This window comes from Leptonychotes weddellii, unplaced genomic scaffold (assembly GCF_054177405.1).
Source record: "Leptonychotes weddellii isolate Sample4059 unplaced genomic scaffold, ASM5417740v2 HiC_scaffold_8940, whole genome shotgun sequence".
NCBI classification, from domain to species: domain Eukaryota; kingdom Metazoa; phylum Chordata; class Mammalia; order Carnivora; family Phocidae; genus Leptonychotes; species Leptonychotes weddellii.
In genome coordinates, this window is record NW_028060769.1 from 1 (window position 1) to 8,404 (window position 8,404).

At 39.3% G+C, this 8,404-nt stretch overlaps 1 long non-coding RNA gene across 1 annotated transcript; it reads right to left on the reverse strand.

Annotated features, from left to right (window-relative positions):
• Positions 1–884: 884 nt before the first annotated feature.
• On the reverse strand, positions 885–5,634 carry LOC145719988 (uncharacterized). The gene is made up of 3 exons (XR_014142726.1): positions 5,264–5,634; positions 3,976–4,009; positions 885–1,132 (listed from the first exon to the last, which is right to left on the reverse strand). It is a non-coding gene; the product is annotated as an uncharacterized LOC145719988 (long non-coding RNA).
• Positions 5,635–8,404: the final 2,770 nt, after the last annotated feature.

Consider the following 8,404-nt stretch of genomic DNA (forward strand, 5'->3'; position numbering starts at 1 on the left):
GAGGGAAGAGGGCAGAGGGAGAAGCAGACCCCCTGCTGAGCAGGGAGCCCGATGCGGGACTCGATCCCGGGACTCCAGGATCATGACCTGAGCCGAAGGCAGTCGCTTAACCAACTGAACCACCCAGGCGCCCAAATAAATAAAATCTTTTAAAAAAAAAAAAAGAATTTTGAATCCTTTACTGAGGTTAAAACATTCTTTAATGTATATTATTTGTGCAGAAGTGCTTACAAATCACAGCATGAAAATTTTATGCTTATAAAAAGGAAATCTTCCCCAAAGCAACTTTTATCTATTTTTAATACTATGAAAGTCATGGGTGCCTGGCTGGCTCAGCTGGTAAAGCATGTAACTCTTGATCTTGGGGTCGTGAGTTCGAGCCCCATGTTGGACACAGAGATTACTTTAAAAAAAATACTACAGGGGCGCCTTGGTGGCTCAGTCGTTGGGCGTCTGCCTTCGGCTCAGGTCATGATCCCAGGGTCCTGGGATTGAGCCCCGCGTCAGGCTCCCTGCTCTACGGGAAGCCTGCTTCTCTCTCCCACTACCCCGCTTGTGTTCCTGCTCTCACTATCTCTCTCTCTCTGTCAAATGAATAAATAAAACCTTTAAAAATAAATAAATAAATAAAATAAACAGTATAAGGCAACTGTGGGCCCCTGGGTGGCTCAGTCGGTTGAGCAGCCGACTCTTGATTTAAAAAAAAAAAAAAAAAAAACTACAAAAGTTAAATTTTAATCTACACTTGAATATATATTTGGTACCAAAATAAAGTATCTCCTTTAAATTTTGAAAAATTAGCTTTTCCCTCCATAGTTGAACAGGGTTCAGCATTTATTGAGAAATTAAAATGCCCTTTTATAACAAATCAAAGAATGTTTATAATGATATTCAATAATCAAAAATTTTCTCCTTAAAAAAGTCACTTCTTCCTGTCAAAAATCCAAAGTAACATTAATTCAAAAGGGGCCGAGAAACCATTTATTATGCAAGAAAACCATGTGCCTGCACACTTTGATACCCAACCACAACAGTCTCTCACCTTCTCTCCTTCAACCACATCAAACTCTACAGTTTCTCCATCTCCTACGCTGCGCAGATATTTCCGTGGGTTATTCTTCTTGATGGCAGTCTGTCAAGAGAACAGAAAATTCTAAATGAAGTATACATCAATATTGGCCACAGATTTCATCTTTCAAGTTTACTGTACATATTACTTTTTAAAAGTATCATTCTCCCACTAACCTGGATTTCCAAAACAAACAAAAAACATTGTAAAACTATGTTCCACATTATTTTCTTGATTCATGTTATCTTTTGCAATTCTTCTTGATAGGTGGATTAAACAGAATGTTTAGTTAATACACAGTTTTGTTACAACCTGATCATAATATTGGATACTATTAGTTCCCTCAAACTATTAAGTACCTAAGATTCAGACTGGACCTCCATCAGTGGTGGGGGGGCAATGCCTTCATGAAATCTTACGTAAATACACAAATACACATTTCACATAGGGAGGTTTCTATGGACAAGAGAAACTGCTAACCTCAAGAGGAATTGTAAAATATATGAAGGAGTGGAAGGATGATGAAGAATAGAAAAAAAGGAATTTAAAAGTGCCAGAAGGATACTTCTTTTTTATTATGTTATGTTAATCACCACACATTACATCATTAGTTTTTGATGTAGTGTTCCATGATTCATTGTTTGCATATAACACCCAGTGCTCCATTCAGTACGTGCCCTCTTTAATACCCATCATCGGGCCCACTCACCCCCCAACCCCCTCCCCTCTAGAACCCTCAGTTTGTTTCTCAGAGTCCACAGTCTCTCATGGTTCGTCTCCCCCACCGATTTCCCCCCCTTCATTTCTCCCTTCCTACTATCTTTTTTTTTTTTTTTTAACATATAACGTATTATTTGTTTCAGAGGTACAGGTCTGTGATTCAACAGTCTTACACAATTCACAACGCTCACCATAGCACATACCCTCCCCAATGTCTATCACCCAGCCGCCCCAAGAAGGATATTTTCTGATGGAATACACAAAATTATCTCAGGAATGAAACATTACTGATAATCATAATCTGGCCTCTTCCCCACCTCCCCCCATTTTATGCATAAGGAAACATGAGGCTGGTTAGTGATTTAGCTGAAGACCTAAAGATACAGCCTGGTGGGGAAAGTACAGGGAGTGGGTAGGAGAAATTCATACCCCTGCACTGTATCTATGATATTTATTTAATATTTTCCCCATCACACCATTCATATCTCACTCTTCCCTACACATTCCCTGATGATGCACTAAAAGGTTGAGAAGATATTATGCTGCATGAGACACGTGCACCTAAATACCTGCCTATGAAAAAGCTTCCCTTTCTCAGTCAGTGGAAGGGAGACAATAATTTCTGCAATGAATTTCCATTTCTTTAGTTGGTATCTCTAAATAGTTAAAGGGGCTCCGAGTTTCTGTGGAACTAGGTCAACCTTATTTTATAAAGCGATTAAGCATGTGTAATCCAGCCCTTCCCTTACTCTGAGTGGGAGGGAGGAGGGAAAAAAATGAGCCAATAGCACAGAGACCGCACCCACAGAGGAAGAAAGGCAGCTCAGGACAGGATATATGCTCCTGCAGTTAGAACAGTCAGCCATTCCAAAAGCAGCCCCTCCCTGCCGGCTCGTTCCCTTTTTCCTGTTGAACTGGGCAGGCCTCAACACATTGAGGTGACTCACCACACAACCTCATAGGGACTGGAATCAGGTCATATACTTGCAGGCTAGTGATGCTGGCGACCAGTACAGAAACTTGTGAGGTCCTTTCACTGCAGCTGTCACCAAACAGAGTTCTTTACCCAAAAGGTCTATTAACTTCTAGGTATTATAAGCAACACTTTCTTTCAGTCTGTTACGACTTTAAAAGTCATTGTATCTCAACAACGACAAAAAAATCTATTCAGAGTATCTAGGTAGAACTGATACACATCCAGTCAAGCAGAAATGTAAACAAGAGAAACCACAACTACAGAGCTTAATCCTAGACATCAGCAGCTCCAGTCACCACACCCACCTCAAATTCACAATCCTAACCAGGAGGAGACAAAAACGCAGAAAACCAGAGGCTTGACAGAGCCCTGCAGGTAAACATACTGGTGTTAGGACCTGGCTCCATACTTCCCTGCTGTGCACTAAGAGCTCCCCACATATTTGAGACAACTGACTGAAACTTAAATACACAAAAATAACAAGGGGAAGCATTTCTTCTTTTAACCAATATTGTAAAACAAGTCCAGGATACACAATGAAATAAATAGCATCCCAGGCCAGGAAAGTGAAGACAGAGATCCCAGGAGCAGACAAGCCTGTGTTTCCCATATTTTACCCATTTTCTACATTTCCTTCGAATCCAAGGGAACGTGGACCTTCTGACCTGGACATGTGCTAACCATGCCTCATTTTAACAGGAGTGAGGACTATCCTGGGAATTGGGGAGTTTTCTCATGTCTTGGATACACAGACTCTTAACCATCTGCTTTGCTGTGCTTTATTTACCTCAAGTCAGAGTTACTCTGGTAGAAGGGCTTTAACCAAGACCCACCCAGGCAAAAGCCAGATCAGTTCCAGCCAAACACTAAGGAGGAACCACAAAGTCAGGAAAATAAGATGCTAACATGGAAACAAAATTTTGTTAAGGCCTCAAAGGCTTTAAAAATTAGAACCTGGTCTAACTGATTATTACTCCATTTGAATATTACTGCAAACGTAAAAACTCAAAACAGTTAATATGATGGGACAGAAGAGTTTATCTGCCAATCTTAAAATGTGGACGTGAGCGCCCTTGCAAAAATAAAAATCACAGTAAGAGTTCAGAGTAGAATAATAGTATATAGGACTTCATTTTCGAAAAGAGACAACAGCAGATTACAGACACCCCCCTCCTCACATAAGAAATGTAACATTTATTATCCCTCTTACCTGATGTACAAATACATCTTCTTTGGTGTCATTTCTGTTGGGAGACAAAAAAGTTCATAAATAAAAGTACTAGGTATATGGAAAAACTTAAAAGAACAGATGCTTTTATGAGTTTAGATCCCAAGACTTCAAAAAGACAACATAAATTTTTGTTTATCCTCTCAACTTAATTCAGATGCCTGGAATCAGTCCTTGTGAAAAACTTCCAAACCTGCAAGATACCTGTCTTACCCCTCCATATTACCGGAGTGCTTAGATCCAAGTGTACAGATTCTACAGAAATATCCCTTCCCTCTCATCTCCTCCTAAATCATGTGGAATGTAATCAGAGCCTGAGATTTCCCTCCCAGTAAAAGCAAAGTAAGACAGTTAAAAGGACAGGGCACAGCTGTGAACTAGGCTCTCCTTACACTGAAACCTAAAACAGCACCACCACCCCCCCCATTCCTTCCTGCCCTAACTCACCCCCCACCCCACCAAATCAGATAAGGAAGAAATTAAGGAATTTTTAAGGGGGCGGGGGGCAAAGAAAATGACAATATCATGTAAAAACTTCATCATACTCCCAACAGCCTACAGTTGTGTTCTTGTTTTTACAGGGCTAGAAGTTACCATTGTTTATTTTTATTTTTTTGAGATTTTATTTATTTGTCAAAGAGAGAGAGCACAAGCAGGGGGAGCAGAAGAGGGAGAAGCAGGCTCCCCACTGAGCAAGGAGCCGGATGTGGGACTCGATCCCAGGACCCTGGGGGTCATGACCTGAGCCGAAGGCCGCCGCTTAATGACTGAGCCACCCAGGCGTCCCGAAGTTACCATTTTTAAAGAAAACACTACACTTTCTACACAGGACTTGGGACAGACCTGGGTTACAGATCCAGCTCAATTACTCACTAGTTGTGTGACCTTAGGAAAGTTGCTTAAGTCTAAGATTCCATTTCTCCATCTGTGAAATTAGGGATATGGTCCCAATTATCCTAAGGCCCTTCCCATTTCTCATTCATCTCCCTCACCTTTTCTCTTTTAATGACTGAATTTTATAAAATACGTTATTTATCAGTATTCTGGAAATGTATTTTAATTAATATTCAACACCAGTAGCTTAGAAATGAGAATGTTGACAGTGCTTACAAATCTTAAAACTTACTCCAGACATCAATTAAAAACAAAACAAACAAACAAACAAAAAACTTACATAAGCCATTTAAAAAGTATGGTAAAGGATTTACAAACTTCTGGTGCCATAAAGTAAGCATGCATTTAAAACATATACGGAGATACACACACATACCGATTTATAAATCCATATCCATTTCTGACGTTGAACCATTTGACAGTGCCAAGGACTTTGGTGGCTAAAATAAGATTAAGCAGATAAATTAGTATCTGACCTACAAAGAGATAAAGCTCATATCAATAAGGTCTTGATAGCATTATATAAAGCCTAAACATACCTGAGGAAACCATTAAAGGCTTAATTCTAAAATATATTCGGAAAAGAAAATGGAGCAAGGGAAGATATCATAGGAAAATACTTTTCAGAAGACGAAACTTCTCTTCCTTGTTAAACTTTTCAGTAAAGTCATAAGAAAAGGAGTGGTCGTAAGTCTATACAATTCTGCAATAATTAAAATTGGGAAACACTGTTTAAGGAAAAAAACAAACAAAAAATACTCTTTAAGATCAAAGTTTTAGGGCGCCTGGGTGGCTCAGTTGGTTGGGCGACTGCCTTCGGCTCAGGTCATGATCCTGGAGTCCCGGGATCGAGTCCCGCATCGGGCTCCCTGCTCGGCAGGGAGTCTGCTTCTCCCTCTGACCCTCCCCCCTCTCTTGTGCTTGCTCTCTCTCATTCTCTCTCTATCAAATAAATAAATAAATAAATCTTTAAAAAAAAAAAAAGATCAAAGTTTTAATGCTGAAAAATTTTCTAAGTACAAAAGAAGGGTCACAATGAAAGAGAAGGTAGATAGATGAACAAAGTACCAATGACCCTAACACATCACTTTCACACTCTGACATATAAGGCAAACTTTAGTAAGTGAAATAGTAGCTCCTACAAAGCTACTGTTTTGTAGCTAATCTACAAAGACATAAAGTAACTTGTCTAGTTGCCAGATGGGGGCCTATCAGAGGAGTCAAAGAGTAATAATAGAACTGATGCTGTCTCAATCCCAGTTTGTACTCACCACCCCTAGGCATGATGTAACAGGCCTTTCCAAACCGTAGTGATGAATTTGGGCTTCTGTTTCATTGTTTATCCTACTCCCTGCAGTTGGTGAGAGTCAAACTCAGCATTTTTTACAAAATCCCCCTCTTTAACCTGATTGTCTCAACTTTCCATCATGAGTACGACAATTTCTGTACAACACCAGACTTCAACAGAATTCAAGAGAAGGAATCTACATAATATGGTCATATTACTTGCACTTCAGAGATTCATATGTCAGCCATTAAGCATGATTTGAGAAGACTCCTTTGAATCAATTGTGAATGCTAAATTCAGAACCTCTAGGAAACACCTACATCTAAATTCAGGAAACACATAAAGCAATTATCAAGACTCAATGAAACAGGAAATATGACAATAAGAGTAAGGTTAAAAAAAAAAAAAAGGCTTAGTAGAGAATGAAAGTAACAAATTAATCCATGCTGCCTCTCTATGAGATACAAAGTTGATAACTTCAAGGATAAACAATAAGGATTCAGTTTTTAAATTCAAGACTAAAATAGTAATTAACACTTGCTTGGTTGTGGGCAGATGCTTTCCACTGTTTTGCTATACTGATATGCCTAAGGAAGTATTTTAGCTCTCTGTAAAAAGAAAAAAGAAAAAAAAAAAAGAACTCATTATGCCTCTAAAGTCATTCAGCCCACCACTGACTAAGCAATCTCCAGCTCTATGTCCAAGTAACAAAGATCTCTCCAATGAAGAGATTGAACCATTGGAATCTTCAGTTTTAGGCCATTCTAATCAGAGCAACAGGTCAAAGAAGAAGAAGAAAAAAAAAAAAACCTGTATTAGATCTAAATGTACACAGAAGAGGCTCATTTTTTATAAATCATATGCTTTTTAGTCAAACATTATTTCAAATGATAGGCTTTTTGTGCCTCCTTTCATTTGACCCAAAATTAATGACCTGGGAAAATATAAAGATAGGAACTCTTTGATTCATTTCCATACAGTTAACGTCTAGCACTGTCAAAGGAATAATCTTGATTAGAAAGGCAACACTAATAGGAAAAAAGATGAAATTTTTAAGTCTAACTTCAATCCAGGCTGAAGGCCATTTTTACTCCCCAAAGTAGTTTTTTAAAATGTCCTAATTCCACAAACATCTCCAACAATGTTACAGGATCGAATTTTCATGCACACCTCTTGCTTTAAAACCATAAACTCACTTCACATACACAAAGGAGGAAGGGGATGGGGTAGTTCAGAGGAAGACCATATGGCTTCTAGGATGTTTATTAGGAAAGTTTTCTTTCACTCAGGTAAACTATCTGTGGCCTATGGTTATCCACTGAAGTTAAGGACTGTTTGCAGGAACCAGAATGGGAGAATCCAAAACCAGAATTCCACTTCAGTCAGCACTGTGCCTTGCACATTTTAGGCACCCATGTGTTTGCCTGGCAAAGGAAAGAAGATGGCAGAACACACTGGACAGGGACAAACAGTGTCGAAATGTCATGTAGAAGGCTGTCCTTCATTTTAAGAGTTGGAGTTACAGTGGAAAGATGAAAGACCTCCAGAATCATCACCTGGGATGTGGTAGAGGCTTAACAGCAGTTGGTGAAAAGTTAATTTATCTGTTCCTTTCATCTTTAAAGATATTTGCTTCAGTTTCTTTTTTTTTAATTTAAGATTCTATTTTTTTTTTTAAGATTTTTATTTATTTATTTATTTGACAGAGAGAGACACAGTGAGAGAGGGAACACAAGTAGGGGGAGTGGGAGAGAGAAAAGCAGGCTTCCCGCTGAGCAGGGAGCCAGATGCAGGGCTTGATCCCAGGGTCCTGGGATCATGACCTGAGCCAAAGGCAGACGCTTATCGACTGAGCCACCCAGGTACCCCTCTGCTTCAGTTTAAAATCCAGCAGTTTAGTTTAGATCCAGAAGGGTACAAGGATCAAGTGAAAACCTGAAAACTTTCCTGTATACAAAAATGAGTATTAAGAATATACCTTAACACTGCTTTGGTTAAGACAAGGTTGTCTCTCTCAGACATTTTGCATGGAAATGTTCCAAGAAACACTTGTTGGAAACAATATCCCAATACAACAGTGACTAGACTGAAGTAACTTTTAGTCCAGCAAAATGAGGGCAATTTTGTTTCTTAACCTACACAGGTTACATTTAGCATGTTGTCCCCCAGTAACTGAGTAAAAGCTCTGGAAGAACAAGAAAACAGGCCTTTCGGGGGGGGGGGGGGGGG